The sequence below is a fragment of the Ursus americanus genome, chromosome 10 (assembly GCF_024610735.1).
Source record: "Ursus americanus isolate L20-20 chromosome 10, mUrsAme1.1.p, whole genome shotgun sequence".
NCBI lineage: Eukaryota > Metazoa > Chordata > Mammalia > Carnivora > Ursidae > Ursus > Ursus americanus.
In genome coordinates this window covers 63,094,760-63,115,260 of record NC_142136.1, presented here as the reverse complement: position 1 = coordinate 63,115,260, position 20,501 = coordinate 63,094,760, and the positions used below count along the sequence as shown (strand labels likewise).

At 41.2% G+C, this 20,501-nt stretch overlaps 1 protein-coding gene across 5 annotated transcripts in view; it reads right to left on the bottom strand.

Annotated features, from left to right (window-relative positions):
• Positions 1 to 19,915, bottom strand: part of SMAD9 (SMAD family member 9) — a 73,967-nt gene extending 54,052 nt beyond the window's left edge. For 4 of the 5 annotated variants that reach the window (XM_087865179.1, XM_045796948.2, XM_087865180.1 and 1 more), the window contains exons 1-2: positions 19,782 to 19,915; positions 10,192 to 10,398 (exon numbers count right to left, since the gene is read on the bottom strand). The gene's annotated coding sequence lies outside the window, so the exon portion shown is untranslated. Of the gene's footprint in view, positions 1 to 10,191; positions 11,107 to 19,781 lie in introns of those variants that run through there. The other variant, XM_087865177.1, reaches the window with a different exon arrangement.
• Between the last annotated feature and the right edge of the window lie 586 nt (positions 19,916 to 20,501).

Here is a 20,501-nt window from a genome sequence, read left to right as displayed (position 1 = left end):
AAATGTACTCTATTTTAGTTTCTCCTTTAATTCTAGCCAGTTAACAGGCCGTGTTACTAGTCCCCTCTATTTTAAATTGAAGCCTTCTCTCATCTTCTTTCACCCTTTTCTGCTTTATTTTTCCGGAGCAGACTTATGATTAACATACCACATATTTTACTTGTTTCTCCGAATTTTGTTAAAGTGAAGTTTACTTTACATAAAACCATCATTTTAAAGTGAACTCTTCAGAGGCATTTAGTACATTTACAATGTTGTGCAACTACCTCTAATTTCAAATCCTTCCCACCACCCCAAAATAAAACCCCATAGCTATTAAACAATTTCTCCTTATTTCCAGGTCCTGCCCCCCCCTCGGGCCCCTGGCTCTGGTAATATTTTCTTTGCATTCTATTTCAATGGATTTAACCTATTCTGCATATTGCATATAAATGGAATCAAACAATATCTGGCCTTTTGTATCTGGCTTCTTTCACTTGACAGGTTTTCGAAGTTCATCCATACGGTAGTAGGTATCAGTATTTTATTCCTTTTTATGGCTAATATTTTTTCATTGAGTATGTGTGTATGTGTGTGTGTGTATACATACACATATAACAATTTGTTCATCAATTCCACCATTAATTAACTTTCAAATTGTGTCTACTTTCAGGCTATTTTAAGTAGTGCTGCTATGAACATTGTGTACAGGTATTTGTTTGAGCCCCTGTTCTCAATTTTTTGGGGTATAAATCTAGGAGAATTGCTGGAGCATATGGTAATTTTATGCTTAACATTTTGAGAAATTGCCAAGCTATTTTCCGCAACAGCTGAAACATTTCACATTCCCAAAAGAAATGCATGTATTCCAATTTCTCCACATCCTCACCAACACTGGTTATTTTCCATTTTTTGTTTGTTTGTTTGTTTATTATATCCACCCTAGTAGGTGTGAAGTGGCATCTCGTTGTGTTTTAATTTCGATTTCCCTAATGATTAATGGTGTTGAGTATCTTTTCACATGCTTATTGGCCATTTGTATATCTTCTTTGGAGAAACGTTGGCTCAAGTCCTTTACCTATTTTATTTTTTTTGTTTTTTATTTTTTTTAAGTGGGCTCCACAGCATAGCATGGAGCCCAATCAGGGATTGAACTCACAACCCTGAGAACAAGAGTCAGATGCTTAAGTGCTTAACTGACTAATCCACCCAGGGCCCACCCTTTACCCATTTTTTAATTGTGTGGGGTTTTTTTATGTTGCATTGTAAGAGGTTTTTTTCAATATATTCTGGATATATAGAGAATGAGAAATATGATTTGCAAATATTTCTCCCTTTCTGTATGTTGCCTTTTTGCTCTCATGATAATGCTCCTTGACGCACAAAAGTTTTACATTTTGATGTGTCAAATTTATCTATTTTTTGTTTTGTTACTTGTGCTTTTAGTATCATATTTAAGAATCCACTGCCAAATCCAAGGTCGTGAAGATTTACCCCTATGTTTTCTTCAAAGAGTTTATGGTTTCAGCTCTTATACTTAGGTCATCGATCATTTTCAGTTAACTTTGGAAATAGTGTGAGGTAGGGGTCCAACTTCATTGTTTTGCAGTGGCTACCCAATTGTCCCAGCACCATTTGTTGGAGACTATTCTTTCCCTACTGAATGGTTTTAACACTTTTGTCAAAAGTTGCTTGGGTTTATTTCTGGACTTTCAATTCTACTCCATTGGTGTCTAGGTCTATCCTTTGCCAATTCCATAGTTTTCATTACAGTACCTTTCTAGGATGTTTCAAATGGGAAGTGTGAGCCTCCCACCTTTGTTCTCCCTTCTCGAGACTGATTTGTATTTTACTTACTTTTACTCTTTGTTGTCTCTTTTTCCTCCCCACAACATAGACTCTTTTAGGATGTGAATTTTTTGTCCACCGAGTACCCCAGCACATAGAGTACCCCAGCACATAGAATACGGCTTAGCATACAGTAAGTGTTTAGTATTTGCTAAATGAATAAATAGGCTCTTGAGAAGACAGAGTCATTCATACTCCCAGAAAAGAATGGGGGTGAGAGGAGGAGAGGTGAGAGGAAGAGATAACCATGGTTGAGCAATTCCTGTCAAAGAAGAGTTGAAAGGCAGGAAGGAGGGGCAATTTAAGGCCTCAGGCTCCAGTGGTAAGGGACCCTTTCAAAACCATATTGGCAGGAAGGCATAAGCACCAGTAACCATTCTGGTGTGAGTCAGTCTTTAGCAATTCAAATGTACTAAAACTAAAAATCACTAAGTTACACTATCATGTTGAACATTTTATATTTTTCAAAAACAAACACTCAGATAAGACGAAACAGAATGAATAACAATGAATTGTGTTCTGTGAACTGAAAGGGCAAATAGCTTTTGCATCTTATCTCAAGAGTCTCCGCAGCTTTTAGTATAAGTAAATAAGTATTTTTGATAAGTTAATGTAATTTTACAATCGTATCACACAACATTCCCTGAAATGTAAAAGTACCATACTGACCTTTAAAAAAAAATTCTGAACAAAATCTTAAATAAATACATCTATCACATTTAGTCAAATTAAATAACTGGGTAGTGACATCAGCAAGTCTGAACAGTATTGTTACTAATGGGACCGAAGCCAGTGAAGAAAGAGCAGAGCTTGAGTACACGTAGGGCAGCTTACAATAAATGTGTTGGCAAATTTTCTTTGGTGTTCCTTACTTTTTTTTTTCAATTTACAAAATTTTTAAAATGTGAATCATTAAGGAAGGATGAAGAGATCACTCCTGTTGAATATATATTACATAAACTGCCACTGAATAACTATTTTTCTTACATAATAGCAAATTCTGCTGCCATGAGATTAAACAATATGGCCACTCCACAAATAAAGCCATATGGTTCCATCTGTTTCTAGGTTCCATTACAGTGCACCTACTGGTTAATAAAGAAACTGTTAACCCCGGGATGCAAATATGCCTCTTATTTAACTTTTTCAAAATCAACAAAGTGTTATCAATATAATTTGGCAGAGTTCGACTTATTATGGGAGTTAGATATGCATCTCCTTATCCTCTTGGCACTGTGAACACAATATGTGAAATATATAAACTAGCCCTAAAACTGCATAGCTCTGGGATTTGCCAGGTGCTAATTGCTCTACTCAAGCCTCAGGGAAAATGCACAATTGCCCCAGGCAGTCATCCTAGGTTTAATTATGCATGGTCTGGGAGTTTTATTCCCTGGACAGTGGTGATGGTCTGGAGAGAGCTTTGCCTCAACTTGGTCATCATCTTAGCAACAAAAAGAAAGACCACGGGCAGTTCACCACCCCCCCTGCAAACTCCACTCCAGCAGGCGAAACTGCTATTTATCCTTCAAATGCAACTCAGGTCTCAGAGGCCTCTGTGACTTCAGAATTCTCCTCTCAGTATCTTACACACATGACTATTTTCACTTTGGATCATAATTTGTTTGTTCATATATCTCTCTTCTATTAAATGACAAAGACTGTAAGAACTTGACTGTCTTGTTCATCTCTGTAGCTCCGATCCTTTGTATAAGATAGGAATTTAATAAATATTTATTATTAATTATGTTAAATGATTATTTTTTTTTAAAGATTTTATTTATTTATTTGACAGAGATAGAGACAGTCAGCGAGAGAGGGAACACAAGCAGGGGGAGTGGGAGAGGAAGAAGCAGGCTCATAGCGGAGGAGCCTGATGTGGGGCTTAATCCCATAACGCTGGGATCACGCCCTGAGCCGAAGGCAGACGCTGTGCCACCCAGGTGCCCCGTTAAATGATTATGTCACCTAGTGTTGGTGCCTGAGAAATAGTTGATGCTTAATAAATTTTAACTACCAGAAATTTTTTTCCTCTCCTCTCCTCAAAATTTTGCACTCCTCCCCCCCCACCCCCTTTTCATCACCATTCTGCTGTTAGAACTTAGCTCAGGCTCTCGTCACCCTAGGCCAGTGGTTCTCAATGAGGGATGACTTTGCTCCCTGCGAGGCTCTTGGCAATGTCTGGAGACATTTTTGGCTGCCACAGGTTGGCTGGAGGGAGGGGTCCCACTGGCGTCTAGTGCACAGAGGCCAGAGATGCTGCTAAACACTGTACAACTCAGAGAACAATCGTATCACACAACATTCCCTGAAATGTAAAAGTACCCACAACAAAGAACTATCCTGCCCCCAGTGCCAGGAGGTGAGACACTTCTCCTAGATTTTCATTTCTTGAACTTGACTCCTGGTCATTCCCCTCTAATCCTATTCTTTCTCTCCTCTAATCTATTCTTCCTAAAATCTCTTTTGACTGAGATACAATTGACATAAAACATTATATTCGTTTCAGATGTACAACATAGTAATTCACTATTTGTATATATCACAAATGATCACCACAGTAAGTCAAGTTGAGACCTGTCACCATTTTTTTTTCTTGTGATAGAAACTTTTAAGATCTACTCTTTTGGGATGCCTGGATGGCTCAGTCGGTTAAGTGGCTGCCTTCGGCTCAGGTCATGATCCCAGGGTCCTGGGATGGAGCCCATCAGGCTCCGTGCTCAGCGGGGAGCCTGCTTCTCCCTCTCCCTCTGCCCCTCTTCCCTGCTCCTGCTCTCTCTCTTGCTCTCATACTCTTTCTCTCAAATAAATACATAAAATCTTAAAAAAAAAAATAAAAGATCTCTCTTAGCAACATTCAAATATACAATACAGTATTATTAACTATCCCACAATTCCATTCCATTCCATGGTTTGTTTATTTTATAACTGGAAGTTTGTACCCTTTGGTGCCCTGTACCCATTTTGCCCATACCACATCCCCAGCCTCTGACAATCTCATATCTATTCTATATATCTGCTTTTGACTTTGTTTTTCTAAGACTCCACATATAAGTGAGACTAAAAATACTTATCATCCTTTTCCTGTTCCAAAGGTTTTACACTTTTTTTTTAATGTCTTTGGTTTTTGGTTTAGTTGTGCCGGATTTTCAACCCTATCAATACATCAATATGTCAAAAGTGAAACTGGAACCAAGTCTTAAAAATTCCGATTTCTAACGTAGGTGATTTACAACTCCCACAAACACTTTTCAATGAGGAAGCCACCGAGGGGAAAAACAGACTCTAGGAGACGGCAGCTAATTTTTCTTCGGTGATCTAAATTTCTAAACCTACAAAGGCCAAATGTCCCTTCTAATTTCATTTGCAGTTTAAATGCTGTGTCACTGAAAGGTATATCACACACTGAACTGTTATCTCTTATGCTGGCTAGATATCCTCTAATCTAACCTTGATTTGTTCCAAATTATTGTGATCTAAGACTGGTAGGCTTTAAAAGCAAAGAATTTTTTAAAAATATGTGATTCCCTTTATTCACATGACCATATGTTATGAAGGTCCACAGAACTAATTCTTAAATGCAAAAAATCACATACAGAAGTAGGTGGGAAATAGGTTCACAAGATTTTCTACAAATATTCCATTAAAAAAAAAATTCTGTGTAAATCATAGAGCTGTTAAGGGATTCACATCCTGAATATATAAAGAACTCCTATAACTCAATAACCAACCAACAATACAATTCAAAAGTGGACGAAGCACTATGAATAGACATTTCTCCAAACAAGATCTATAAATGGTCAATAATATGATTGCATGATAACATCATAACATCAATAGTCATTAGGGAATGCAAATCTAAACCACAATGAGATACCACTTCATAATTATTAGGATGGCTATTATCAACAAAACCGAAACTTACAAGTGTTGGCAAGGATGTGGAAAAATGACAATCTTTGTGCATTGTTGGATAAAAAATGGCTCAGCCACTGTGTCAAACAGTTTGGCAGCTCCTCAAAAATTAAATGTAGGAATGACCCAGTAATTGCACTCCTAAATATATACACGCAAAAGGATTGAAAACAGGTACTCGGATACTTGTACACCAATAGTCACAGTAGTAGTATACACAACAGCCAAAAGGAGAAAAAGCACCTAAGGGTCCATCAACAGATGGCTGGATAAACAAACGTGGCATATGCGCACCATGCAACATTACTCAGGCTTAAAAAGGAAGGAAATTCTGCTACAGGCTACATAATGAATAAAACTTGAAGATGTTATACTAATGAAGTGAGCTAGACACAAAAAAGCAAATTTTGTCTGATTCCACTTATACGAGGTAACTAGGAGAGGCAAATCTGTAAAGATAGAAAGTAGAATAGAGGTTACTAGGAACTGGGAGAAAGGGGAATGGGGAGTTCAGTTTAATGGAGACAGAGTTACAGCGTGGGAGGATGAAAAGTTCCGGAGAAGGCTGGTAGTGATAGTTGCACAACAGTGTGATGAATTTAATGCTACCGATTTGTATACTTAAATGGTAAAAATGGTAAATTTTATGTATTTTTACCACAATAAAGAAAAATCACACTCCACATGTTATAATAATTTGCTTCATCGCTACCTTCGAAGGATTTTACAAATAAAGTCTCCCTCTACCAAAATCTGAGTTTTTTTTAATCTAATTTTGAGATGGAAAATAATGTGCCATTGGTACATGGAAGACTTGAAAGACATTAGAATCCCTGATAACATAAAATGCTAGGAAATCACACACACCCCAGACCCAATTATATAGGGTAATCTCCTTCCAACAGCCCACACTCATTGAAAGACAGGCACAGTTTTGGTTTTGTGCAATCCCTGGCATTCTGCCGGCCTTTCAGATCCTTTCTTCCACTTAATACTGACTCATTTAAACATATCAATTTTCTCTGATGGTCATAGCTTAGGAGAGAAAGGAAGTACTATTTTTAAAATATCATTTGCTTCTACACTAGGAAAAAGGGGAAAATATGGAAGAATGTCCAGAAATACTGTTTTTTTAATTGTAAAATATTTTCTATCCCAGAAACAACTAATAGTAATTTTACATACTGTCAATCACTGTTATTGAGATTTATTTTCTTGGAATCAGGTATTTTTATAATACAAACTATAAAATTCTTTCAAAGCTAATAATTACATTCGATAAACATCCATAGATTCAACAACTGGGAGCATCCTGAAAGAAAGCAGTAATATAAATCTTTCATGAACTAATATATCTGATATTTATTTATTTATTAAAGATTTTATTTATTTGCTCGAAAGAGAGAGAACATGTGTGTGGGGTGGGGTGGGGAGGGGGAGGGCGGAGGATTGTGGGAGGAGGAGGGAGAGGGACAAGCAGACTCCCCACTGAGCAGGGAGCCCAACAGGTCGCCTGATTTCAAGACTGAGATCATGACCTGAGCCAAAATCAGACGTCGGATGCTTAACCAACTGAACCACCCAGGCGCCCCATATCTGATATTTAAAGTTGTATTAAAATCTGGGACTCCTGGGTGGCTCAGTCCTTAAGCATCTGCCTTTGGCTCAGGTCATGATCCGGTCCTGGGATCCAGCCCCGAGCCCTGCATCTGGCTCCATGCTTGGCGGGAAGCCTGCTTCTCCCTCTCCCACTCCCCCTGCTTGTGTTTCCACTCTCCCTGGCTGTCTCTGTGTTAAATAAATAAATAAATCTTTAAAAAATAATAATAAAATAAAGTTGTATTAAAATCTACTAATACTCCAAAATCTGTATGCCTTCAAATCCATTAGAAGGTCCACAAATTTTGAAACTCACTCTTTCATAAAACTGACTTTACGATCCTTCCTGGAATAGGAATGGAACAGAATCTACTGCATGAAAATATTTTTGGGTTAATAAATTTATCCTATAATACACAACTAAGTACAAGAAAATCTGAAGTTAATTTTTATCATCATTTCTGGATTTGGGTGAACTGTGGCCCAGAGTCACTACGTAATGACTGCCTGAGTCTCACCCAATAAAAGCCCACAAATACATCAAAACCCTCATAGTGGGGGCCCCTGGGTGGCACAGCGGTTAAGCATCTGCCTTCGGCTCAGGGCGTGATCCTGGCGTTATGGGATCGAGCCCCACATCAGGCTCCTCCGCTATGAGCCTGCTTCTTCCTCTCCCACTCCCCCTGCTTGTGTTCCCTCTCTCGCTGGCTGTCTCTGTCTCTGTCAAATAAATAAATAAAATCTTAAAAAAAAAAAAAAACAACAAAAACAAACAAAACCCTCATAGTGAGTAAAGCACACATGCAATCTCATTTTAAAACAGAACTCCAAAACACAGTTTGATTTCTTTTTATATGAATACTGAATTTCACATAAAACAAAAGGTCCTTACTAAAAATGATATATTTTGCCTAAACTAAGAGAGGGTTATAATAGGCAGCCTTGGGCTCATGACATGAGGTGCTGAGGTAAACTGGTGTCGTTGGCATTGATACTTAAGAAGCCACTGGGAAAATCTTGATTTACGTTCACTTAAATCGCTGGGATATGGTTCTCACGACCACTCATCTAGTTAGAGTGTCAATGTCGATTGGACGTTATTTCTTAAGTTTCAGTGGAAATTTAGAATTATTTTTTAAAATAAAGAGATGAGATAATTTTTTTATTGTTGCTGAGTACCACTTCTTTTGGAGAAAGAATTATTATTCTTTTGCCTGTTTGATATTCTATTTATGCGAAACGTAGTGAAAGGGAAGAAGAACAGACATTAGAGCAACAAAGAGGGGATCTAACAAACATGCCTAATCATTTAGGCCACTTTTATTTTTTTTTAATTTTTTTTATTTTTTAAAGATTTTATTTATTTATGCGACAGAGAGAGACAGCCAGCGAGAGAGGGAACACAAGCAGGGGGAGTGGGAGAGGAAGAAGCAGGCTCATAGCGGAGGAGCCTGATGTGGGGCTCGATCCCAGAACGCCGGGATCACGCCCGGAGCCGAAGGCAGACGCTTAACCGCTGTGCCACCCAGGCGCCCCTAGGCCACTTTTAAAGTAGACTCAGAATGCTATACATTTTTTTCTATGTAGATTCTGAATATTAAGAGCATGACTGAAAATGTTAAGGGTAAGTAACTCATAAGACTGTTATAAGAGAATTTCGAAACTGTCTTGGGAAGATTACAGCACAAGTTTCTAGCATTCCCCACTATATTCTTCCCATTGTCGGCATTTGTGTGGAGACACTATATACCACCCCATAAGTGTGGTATTTTATTATTCAGGTTTAAAATGACCCACAAGGGAACTCACCCCTCCAGGAACAATATGCAACTGGTATAATGAATATCTGGAGGAAGAAGACTTCAGTCTGAATGCTAGCTCCATCGCTAAGTGTGACCGTTAAGTAATTAACCACTTTGATCCTGTTTCCTCTTCTGCAAAACTGAAACAAAAATCACTACTTTTCATACGGAGAGGAAGTGTGCCAAAGCAGTTTGAAAACTGTAAACTAATGTAACAATACTATGTGTTATTATTAACAAGTAGTTCTACTTCAGCTTATTCCTCCTGCATGCCTTCTCATAGAAGTAAAAGGTGCCCAGAAGAAGAAAATAATAAAGAAAGAACAAGTAAAACAATCTCAGAAAAAGATCAGAGGCAAAAAAGAAAAAAAAGGATAAATGTTCACGTAAAAAGAAAAACAGTGTCTCAACATATTAGCATCACTTTAGGAATCAAAATAATGACATCCTTTTCTTCCTAATCAGCATGAAGTGCTACTATTCACCCAGCAGAGCCGGTGGGTGGATATTTCTGAGGCCATAACAGATATCTTCTATATCATTCCAGGACCAGTCAGAAAGAGGGAGAAGGCGAGAAGATAAATGGACCCCGGCAGAAAGGAGGTGGTCACTGTGTAAAACTTGACTCTCCAGCAGTTTCATCTGTGCAAAACCTAATTGAGAACAAGCGACAAGCAAAAGAGGGTTCTACCTGCCAAGATAGGTGTTACCAAGTCTGTACAGAAGAGATCACACGGGACCTACTTGCAACTATTTTCGGCCACGTTTAAACAAGCATGTTTATACGATTTCCAAGTTCACAGCACATAAGAGCAGCACCCTGGGAGAGGGATGAGGAGAGGCTACTCGGGGGCACATGACAGCAAAGTGAAATCAAAGCTGGCAGCTGGACCCCAAGGAAAGGGACCCACACAAGCCAAACAAAACAAAACAAACAAAGAAACAAACACCTACTGAAAAACAGACAGCAGGTTTCAGAAACACAAGAGTCTGAGGTCACTGCATCTGGGAACGACCAGCCCTTCCTTCCAGCTCCAGACGTGCTTACCGTGCAGCTTGTAAACGGTGTTCTTCAGAATTCTGGAGACAGCAGAGAGAGTCAGACGCCGCAGCAAGAGAGCAGGGCCGAGGTGGATGCCGGGGGAAGGGCAAAGCGCTCCACCGTGTCCCTCTGCAGATGCCACCGTCCTCCCACGCAGCCCTTCTTCATTCAGCTTTCCTTAATGAGGCTTCTTTGATGAAAGGGCCCTGTTGACTTAAAAAAAAAATTTTTTTTAATTAAAATTTGAGCACCACTGACTTCCATACTCCAGGATCCTTAAGAGTGATCCGTTCCAATGTAATAATGGACTCTACGCCAGGAGCTGGGGAGAGCAAGGGGGTGGACAGGTAGAGCAGAGAGGACTTCTAGGGCAGTAAAACCACTCTGTCTAATACTCCAATGGTTGATATTATCCTTCGCACAAACCCAGAGAATGTACAACACCCTGTGGACTAGGAGTGACACTGACGTGCAGTGTAGGCTGTGACCCATGAGCCCCTCTGGAGGAGGAGGACGTCAAGACTGTCCTAGACTATGCATGTGGGGGTCAGAGGGTATTTGGGAACTTTCTGGACCTTCCCCTTAATTTTTTCTGTGAACCTCAAACTGCTCTAAAAAATAAAACTTACTATTTTTTTTAAGAGAAAGAAATGGAATCTATGGAACCTATTAGCTTTCTTAAACCAGTTTTTCTTCCTGTAGTCCATATTTTCTGGTAGCACCACTCCCACCACTTGCCCAAGTGAGAAACAGACTCAGAAAAACACCATGGAGATCTTTTTCCTCTTCTTCCTCAAGCCCACATTCAATGGGTCATTAAATCCCACGGATGGACCATCCCACGTATTTCGTAGCTATGCCCCATCCCAGGCGTCCCTAATGAGTCTGCTCCACGCCGGCAGCTCTGTGCTACTGGGCCTCCCCTCATCCACCCCCCCCCCCCAAGAGAGCACCCTCCCTGTTGGGCCGCTAGTGCCCTGTCCTTCCAAGTCCAGAGCAGATTCCGTCACACTTTCTAGTGACATACCTTGCTGTGAGACTGAAGCAGAATGGGACAGCAGGTATTTCCAGGGGTTGGGATGAAAAGTATTTTATTTGTGCTTTAAAATGGTTGTCACAAACATATATATTTGTCACCACACACACACACACACGTTACCAAATGTCTTTTTTTTTTCTGAAGATTTTATTTTCTTTTACATAATCTCTATACCCAACGTGGGGCCCGAACTCACAACCCCGAGATGAAGAGTTGCATGCTCCACTGACTGAACCAGCCAGGCGCCCTGTCTTCAAATTTCTGTTCTGTGCATGCATTTATATATTTTACATGGAAAAAAAAAAAAAAAGAAACAAAAGAACAAAAACAGTATCCTGGGTAAGATTTAATGCTTTCAGCGTCACGTTCAAACCAGGCTCTTCACAACGGTTCTCCTCAGACTGCATTCCCAGTCTCATCAGTCCTCATCCCTTTTGTCCTCCACTGCCTCCCCTCTGCCCTGAGGCCTGTGCGCTGCTACATCCTGGAAACCTTCCCCACACCCCAGACAGCAGCGTCAATCAGCTCGCCACCGCCCCTCCGGGCTTCCACAGCACCTGGCCTATACCTGCACGAAAGCACAGAGGACACTTGCTTCCTTACATTGGCTACTTGTTCTCCCCAGAGACACCCAGCTCCTGGGGAAGCCGCAGGCTATGCCACAGAACGGTCTGCCAGCACTATGTCTGGCACACAAGTGTTACATGAATGAAGGTAAAATCCAGCTTCACCAACATTAACTACTGTATGATTAAGCCCTATGTAATTAGGCTACCTTCTGGCCTACAGTCCATTGCTTTGCTGATGTAATATAACAAATTCCTTGGACCCGCAGAAGCATATACTGCATTCCCTCCTTCCTGTGCATTTAACAGTCTTTCTACTTCAGGTGCTGTCCTATAGCACACTAACCTGTACTGAATACCCGCAAAGCGTTAAATAGCTATAAATAATATTTTAAATGTTTTTTTTTAAATGGTGTGTGGGTACTTTTTCAAAGTTTTATTGATGTGTGTGTGTTGTGGGAGGCTGAGTTTCCTGGCCAAGGGCTGCGTGAGTGGTGGGGATTATAAACTGATCGACAAGAATCATCATAACGGTGTTAAGGATTGCTGTTTGGGGAAGTTCTGATTTTCAGCTGCCGGGGACGTTCATGAAGCAGTGCGAGTGGTGTGTCAAGCACCATCTCACCAGCTTTGCTAGGTGTCCAGGTGGCCATTGAGACGCACCACGCCCCTTCAATTAGTTCAATCTCTTTCAAACACACCTTCGGTGATGTGATTCCCCTGTTCAAACCCTCTAGTAGTTCTCTTTTGACCACAGGTTAAAATTTAATAGTGTTCTCTTGCCTACAGATAAAAATCCAAATGTCTTAACCTTCCTTCTGCCTTAGTCTACAAAACGCCAAAATATCTTAGGGAAGAGAAAGGACGGCGGTCGAAGAAAGAAACTAAACGTAACAAGTATCAGCCATGAGCCCGACATCTATGCTAGGTGCTGGTATTGTAAGATAAGACCTGGTCCCCTCCCTCTCTGATAGCATAGCCTACAGAGGGAGACAGGAATCTAAACACATTATTGCCAGACAGGTGATAGATTATCATACCTGCTATTAAAAGGGCCAGGGGAGGTTTCCTGTAGGAGGGGCCATCACACTCACTCTTGAACCAGTAGAGGGTAACAGGGAAAACCAGAGAAGCAGAGAGGCTCTCCTCCTGACAGGCACAGTAGTCCAATTCCAGGCTTAGGGATGTCTTTGGCATCCTTCAGTTCTAAACAAGCACCTACTGCAAGAATCTCTATTCCCCTTACCTTTGTATTTCACTTTTATTTAGAGTCCTAAGACCCCAAATGGGACCATTTATAACTATCCTTGTCAAGGGTGACTCAAAATTCACACACAGTAAAAAGGGAATTCTAACCAGGAAAAATATAGAGAAATCCAAATAGATTACTGTTTGTTTGTTTGTTTTTACATAAACTATTGGATAAATATTTTGATATTTGGTTTCCTGACCTTTCTCTTTCTCATTAGGCTATGAAATCCTGATTTTATTTTCTTTTGGTACTTGATTTTCTTATATGGTCCTTAGGGTTTGGGGCCTCGTAGGCAGTGTAAGTACAGTAGGGAGAGAGTAAACAATGATTGAATGAATAACCTACGTAAGCCCTCCAAGTTTATAAGTCCCACTTTCTGGCGCAATGACTACACCCACAAAATCACATTTTAAAACCCCAAACATAATTCATACATCTTGAAAAAAAACTTTAAATGTGTATTTGCAATCCATTTAGGTCAATGACAACAGAAAGGAAGTGTCACTCCTTTGAAATAACACCTTGGCACCAACTTGCCATTGTTTGCAAACACAGCCAACACCTAATGACAGCTTTGTGTAAACATAATTAACCAATAAGCCCTAAGGGAAGCGCTTCTGTACACAAAGGTCTCTCTTTGACAAACATCCGATCTAACTTTTGCTCCTGGAAGTGAAATTCTACTACCACCAGAAAACAGGGAAAGAATGTTATCAATGCACCAAGAAGTGAAGGAAAACCTCAGGAAAACTAAAATCTTTTTAGCTTTAACACATTTTCTCATCTTCTACATTCACTGGCTTCCAATAGTCACTCATATCATTAATCATAACTATTAATCATAACCGTAACAATAATCTCATATCATTCATCATAACCATTAATCACCGGCAACGCCACTTTATGAACAAGTCGTGCCAATTTCTGGGTAGTCATTTGGAAACCGGAATTCATTTTCCCAGAGAAACAATGTTCTGAGTGCTGATAGATGACCTGGCCAGCCTACTGAGACCCTCTAAAGTCCGAATACAGGTGGCCTCTAACACTGCTAACACCAGCCCAAATAAGCAATGTCTGTCTTTGGCATAAGCTTGTCCAAGCTAAGGTGTTTTGAATCCTCACAACTGCCCCGATGTACAAACTTTTCAATGAACTCTTCTTCCTCTGCCAACCAAACTCCAGTTTTCTCCTGTGTGATTCTCAGCAAAGAAAAAAAGCAATATGGATTAATGGATTTATAATGAAGCGTGAATAGAAGTCAAATACTCTACCATGAGATGGAAAACTCTGATGGAATCTGTGAGTCCTTTTCGAAGTTATTTTCTGAAATGTGTGGCTCCCAAGTCAGTTAAATTTAGATACAAGAATTCAGAAAGCAACTCCCAGCACTTCAGCTGAATTTCACCATCCATCACACTCTTGGTAAAAAAAAAAAAAAAAAAAAAAAAATCTGCAAATCTGCTCCAGACCTTCCACAGTCCACAAGTACTTAGGACAAAATCCATCAAGACTTCTGATAAAGGTCCCAAATGACAGTTCTGGATCTATCTCCTACCCTACCCATGTCGCAATTTCTGCATTTCATCAAATCAGATCAAAACATACAGTTACATACACACTAACCAAACCAAAACTACATTTGATCAGCTTCCGAGCAATTTAACAGATTACAGGTGAAAATATTAGACTACTCGGAAGAAGATATTCCTCGGGATAAAGCGGGGTTGGGATCAAGTGGGCTCACGGCCCAGTCTAGCTGGGGAAGCGCTCTCACGAGCGGTGAATCTAAGCTCTTGTTACTCACAGTGCTCCCACTTCCACTACTCCCAAAGCCTGTCTCTGGCTTGTTTCAAAAGGAATCTCCACTGTCAACCATCTATTTGTCCAGTGGTCGAAAACTGGAGTTTTCTCCATGTCACAGGGGGTTTGGGATGAATGGTCATCTCTAATAATTTCAGTGTTTATAAACCAAAGACTGCTTTTCACTAAACCCGTTTCATGACTGAGGAATACATGTTTTCCACTTCTAGACCTTCAAAATTAAATTTGAGAAAGGGGAAAAGGAAGTGATCAAATATTAAATATTAAATTTCCCCAAGGGGAAATTCATGTACTAAAGCAACAGCACCAATGATATCAAGTAATCAGAATACAAAAGAGAGAGAGAAAAAATTGATATTTAGTACTTCCCCCCCAAGAAAGAAAATCAAAAATTTTTATAGGAAAAATCAGAACTTTGTAGGACTCCTTTACATTTATTTTATGGATTAAATTTTTATCTTTGAATTAAATATGGGTTAGAGAATGAAGGGGAAGAACAAAATCTTTTCAGTGTTAATGACTTCTAAAATGATACAGAACAGTACACATACATTTATAATTTGTTTCTTACTATTTCTGCATTTCATCTTAAGTTTTGAATTTAAATTTTATATCCAAGTCTCTTTGAGTCTCGGAAAATCGGTTTTGAGTTGATTAGACTTCCCAATTAAAACTGTAAAATTGAATGTATTATAGAGCATGATATTTATACACAAATCACATTTTTATATTACACTATCTCTATTAATTCTGAGTCACTTAACAGAATATGACATATTTTAAGGAATGATTTAGTATTGTTTATTAACACAATGAGCACGGCACAGAAGGGAGATTCAGCTCTCTGACAAGGCTGATAAGAAGACCCTTTATATATCCAACCTGACTAAAACAGAAGCTCATCTCAGTAGCAGTCTGCTTTTTCTTTTGTGAGCACAGTTTGAAACATATACACTAAAAACAGTATCAATTTTTATGTGGCTATGGGAGGTGGGGAGAGGGGTCAGCATATTATGTTCCCGATTTTCTGTGGAATCACATTAGAGTTTCATTGTGGTAGCCATATCACATTAAAATCTGTTTTGTTGGTGGTGGTGTTTTTTCTAAATGGTTTCCATTGTGTATTTAGTGAATCCGATATGAAAAATTGCTAATGCAGTAAGAGTATCACATAAGCTTTCCTGACTGTAATGCTCAGCCACTATATTCAGAAGAGGCTCAACTGGACCGGAGGCGTTTCAGGGCTAGCTCTCCACAGCCTCTGAACAAAGTCCTCCGCTCAAGTTCAACACTGGCTTCTTGCAAGATGGACCGCTAAGACCTACGGTATGGGCGAAACCCTTTTACAGATCTTATTTCAGAAAAACAAAAACAAAAACATGGGTTCAGTGAAAGATGTGTCATTTAATTAACATTTATTGACTGGACAGTATGCTGGGCACTGTGGTGGGCATTAAGGGAATGAAAAAGATAGATGAGACATCGTCCCTTCCTTCATAGGTCTTGAAAGCACTGACTGATTAGAAGAAATAAATTAGCACATGAGTAACTTAAAACAAGACGAGATGTGGCAAGAGTGGAAAACGCAAAGAGCCATAGCAGCTCGAAGGAGGACACACCTGAGACCAGGGTCATCAAAAAGTTCTGTGAAGGCAGCACCTGGACAGGACCATAGAACGTGAGGAAGATGCAAGTATGTCTGAGGACCCGATGCTAGGTTGGGAAGCAGGGGATGGCATTCTAGGCCTTAACATGAGTAAAGATGCAGAGAAGAGAAAAGCCAGGGCATGAGAGGAAATTATAATTCATTATTTTAAGGACAGCATAAAATCTGGAAGGAGTGGGAAGATAAACCTAGAGAAGTGGTCTGGGGATCAGCCTGAGGCTGCCACCAAAAGAAGAGTAGTGCAGGGTGCTGGGGAAGGTTTGGGGTGATGCAGTCCCCTGGCAAGATTAACGCCCAGCTGTCACAGGTATGATGGCTTCTAATGCTAACAGATGTTGTGAAATCTTAACAACTTTAGTTAGCACACGTTTCATGAGACACAATTTGTAGGAATATTTATTTTAAAAGGTTAGTTTATTGCCAAGGGATAATTGCTTATTTTTTGTTATGTGACTACTCATGACATGAACATTCATGAGCTTAACAGAAAAAAAAATTTATAAAGCATGCTCAAACTGTTATAACTACTTACGAATTTACTGTTTGCCTTTTTTTTTTTTTTTTTTGCTTTAGAATAACTTTTCAACTCACTAGCAACAGTAACCAAGGAAATATAAATCCAACGGCTTAGAATTACAACTATTTGAAGAGATTCATGCTTTCAATGTACTGCTATATTTATTCTTTTATTCTGGACACTTCCCTGTTTCTGAATTCCTCTCCAAATGTTAGAAGCAATAAACAAAATCTGCACTAAGGTTTGTTAGAGGCTTAAAATATAATTAGTACGTTTTGCAAATTAAAAAAAAAAAAGTCTTCATTTTCCATAACATTTACCTTCCCTTTAAGTAAAGTACACTCTGTGAATAAGTATTATTTCTGACATAATAAAGCAGAATATGATGAAATTGTTTTCTTTATTGCAAAGGGAATGTTAGATATAAACTAGTTAGTTGCCCAAATGCTATAGTGACGACTCCTGAAACATCGGCTCTCCAATTTGGCAAACGAAATTGCACTCTCATTAATCAGAATTAAACTATTTTTAACACTGAAAGTGAATATTTTAATCTTTATGAAATAATTTCTTGACAGATTTTTTTTCTCCTCTAACTGACCGACCACATGGACTGAAAGGATAAACAAATTTGCCTGTTGTTTATTACTTATACATATCCTTGGCAAGGTTTCATTGAAAAAAAAAAAACCCAAAACCTCTTCTTTCTCATTCCATGTCTTGGGCAATCAGGGATGCTGTAGTTGACATCTGTGAACATTCTCTGATTAGCTATTAACTGAAGATACAGAAGTAAAAGAAAAATATTTTAGAGGGAGAAAAGTCAAATAGTTCATGCTGACTTTAAGATATTGATGACAAAGATGTGAGAATTATAAGGTACTTAGGGGGTTAACCTGAAATTTGTTTATACCTTTGATCTTTAGTAAACAGTGTACTCATAAAAATGAGTTTGCTCAGATCAAGACTATGTTGGCATTCTCTTAAACATAGCTTAAAATCACAGAGCTGAAGCCTAAAACAACTCAGACAAAGATAGCCAGTCGAGCATAAAAATGGGAGTTGGTTGTGTCAGAATAGATTAAGAGGCTGAAGGCTGTCTGCTAAAGACAGTTGTCTTGCCATCAATGAAGGCAATTATTATCACTAAAAGTTCTTTTTCTGATATATTATTTTAAACTTTTGTCATATTACATTTAAAATGCTCCTTATTTATAAACTCTTACATCATTTTCTTATCTGCAGTGTCCTTCTTGGATAACCACAAACTTGAAAACAGTCCAAAATCTTGTTCACGGTTTCCTTCAAACATAGAAAGACTCACTTATTGAATTTGGAGTTAGGAGAATGTGTTTGGGTTTTACTTTTACTTCCTTTTTAAATATAGATCGCTATTTTAAAAATATAAACATCCAATGGCATTCCCTCACACCGTCAGGACTCCTAAGGCAGAAGATCTGTTTGTAGCACGAACATTTCACTCACTCAGAAAGATGCCCCAAAAGCTCTGCTCAGTCATGACTTGACAGTTATCCTCTATTATTCCTGCTAACCCACACTTCCAAAAGATCATCCGAGAAATCTGGCAAACCACTGAAATGGCCCTTGTAAATTGGATCCATTAAAAGCAATCCACAGTGTCCTGTGGGTGTGCACCCGACTGTTAATTACTGGGTAAATAATTTACATGCAATATTATTCCGAAACTAGATATGCATTATTTGTAGGCTATTTCTCAGGAGTACCAGCTCCAACCCAGAAACAAGTCAACGGAGTATTTCTAAAATATCATTTGAAATTTCCACTGTCAAGAGTGGGAGGAGGAAGGAACAGTAACGGGAAGACTTGTCAGCGATTAGCCATCCATAAAAATGTTTTCCCCGCGCTCCTCCTTCCGATCACAAAGCTGGCGTCAGTTAGTCTCCTGTATCTGTTCCCCACCTCGCCCCCCTCCCCTCTGCGGAGAGCTGGCACCGAATGGCAGGCGAAGGAAAAGACAAACATCCCAGCTCCCAACACAATCCAAGCGCTGGCCCGGAGACACTTTAACAACATTCCTAACTTTTTTTTTTCCTTCCCACTTCGCGTGCCTCAAAGGTAAGCAGAGTAAAAAAGCCTATGAGACAGAAGGCCAGGGAGGCCAGCTGAATCACAATTACTACCCCCACCCCGATTTCTCCACTGCCCCCCACTTTCGGCCACAACAAACGGTTACTCAGCTCTGAGTCTGGTTCTCCACGGCGCCTGTCCTCGGTGCTCGACCCCCGCGCGGTGCCCAGCCGGGGTGCCGGAGAGCTAGCGCGCATCCCTGCCCACGCCCTGGGCCACAGCCCCGCACGGCCAGCGCCCCCGCCGCGGGACGAGCATCCTCCTACAGGTCCCAGGCGCCCGCGGCCCGGGCGGCGGCGGCGGCGTCGGGGAGGGCGCGCGGCCAACTCTCCGGAGCTGTCCCCTCCGGCCCCACCCCACCCCAAACAGGCTCTACCAAGGAATACGGGGATGGAGAGTACAAAGAACCAAGCCACACACCAAAGGGCCTCGGAGACTTCCCTCGGGGAAGAACAACTTCGCCGCACAAGCACACACACACACGCACTCGCCCAGCGCGCGCCGGGGAGGGCATCTCTTACCTGTCCCCACGACGCCACTCATCCCTCCCCCCACCCCAGGTCTGGCTGCCTCCCCGCCCCCCGCCGTGGGTCCCCAGCCGCCCGCTCCAAGCGCCGCGCACTCACTGCGTGGCTGCGCGCGCCCAGCGGCTGCAGGGCCCGGCGGCGGCGGCGGCGGCGGAGACCGAGACAGCGGCTGCAGCGGCGGCGGCGGCGGCGGCCCCAGCCGGCGTCAGTCAGACTGGAGCCGCGAAGCCTCATCGCCCGTATTAGTGCGCCGACCTGGAAAGCGGCCAGGAGCCCTGCGCGCGGGTCCGCCCCCGCCCGCCGCCGCGCGCCCTGGCCGCTCCGGGAGCCCGCGAGCCCGGCCCGCCCCGCGGCCACGTGCGCGGAAACTTGCTGCGGGGGCGCCTCGGCGCGGCCCTGCGCTGCCCCCCGGGCCTCCTGCGGGACCCCAGGCTAGCCTCTGTGGGTGACTAAGCCCGCTGGCGGGCCGCGGTGGGGAGACTCTGGCCACCGGGTCACCTCGAGTCCCTAACGCTCCCGCCGCCCCTGAGATTTCTTGTGTCCGCCTGGAGCCTGAGGCCAAGGAGGGTTGTTACCAGAACAAGAGATACAGGACCAACAAATCGGTTTGGACCCCCCTCGGGCCCCACCAGCCACTCTTTCTGACACGCTTCTGGGCCCTGATGGTTACTGTTACTTGTCGTTTGTTCCTTACTAGCTTTTCAGACTAAAGCGATCATTATAGCCATCAACAGCACCAGAGCAACTGGTTTGCACTGGCATGGGCAGAAGAAAATCTAATCACTGTGAGTGGTGAGTGGTGGTGAAAACTAGTCATGT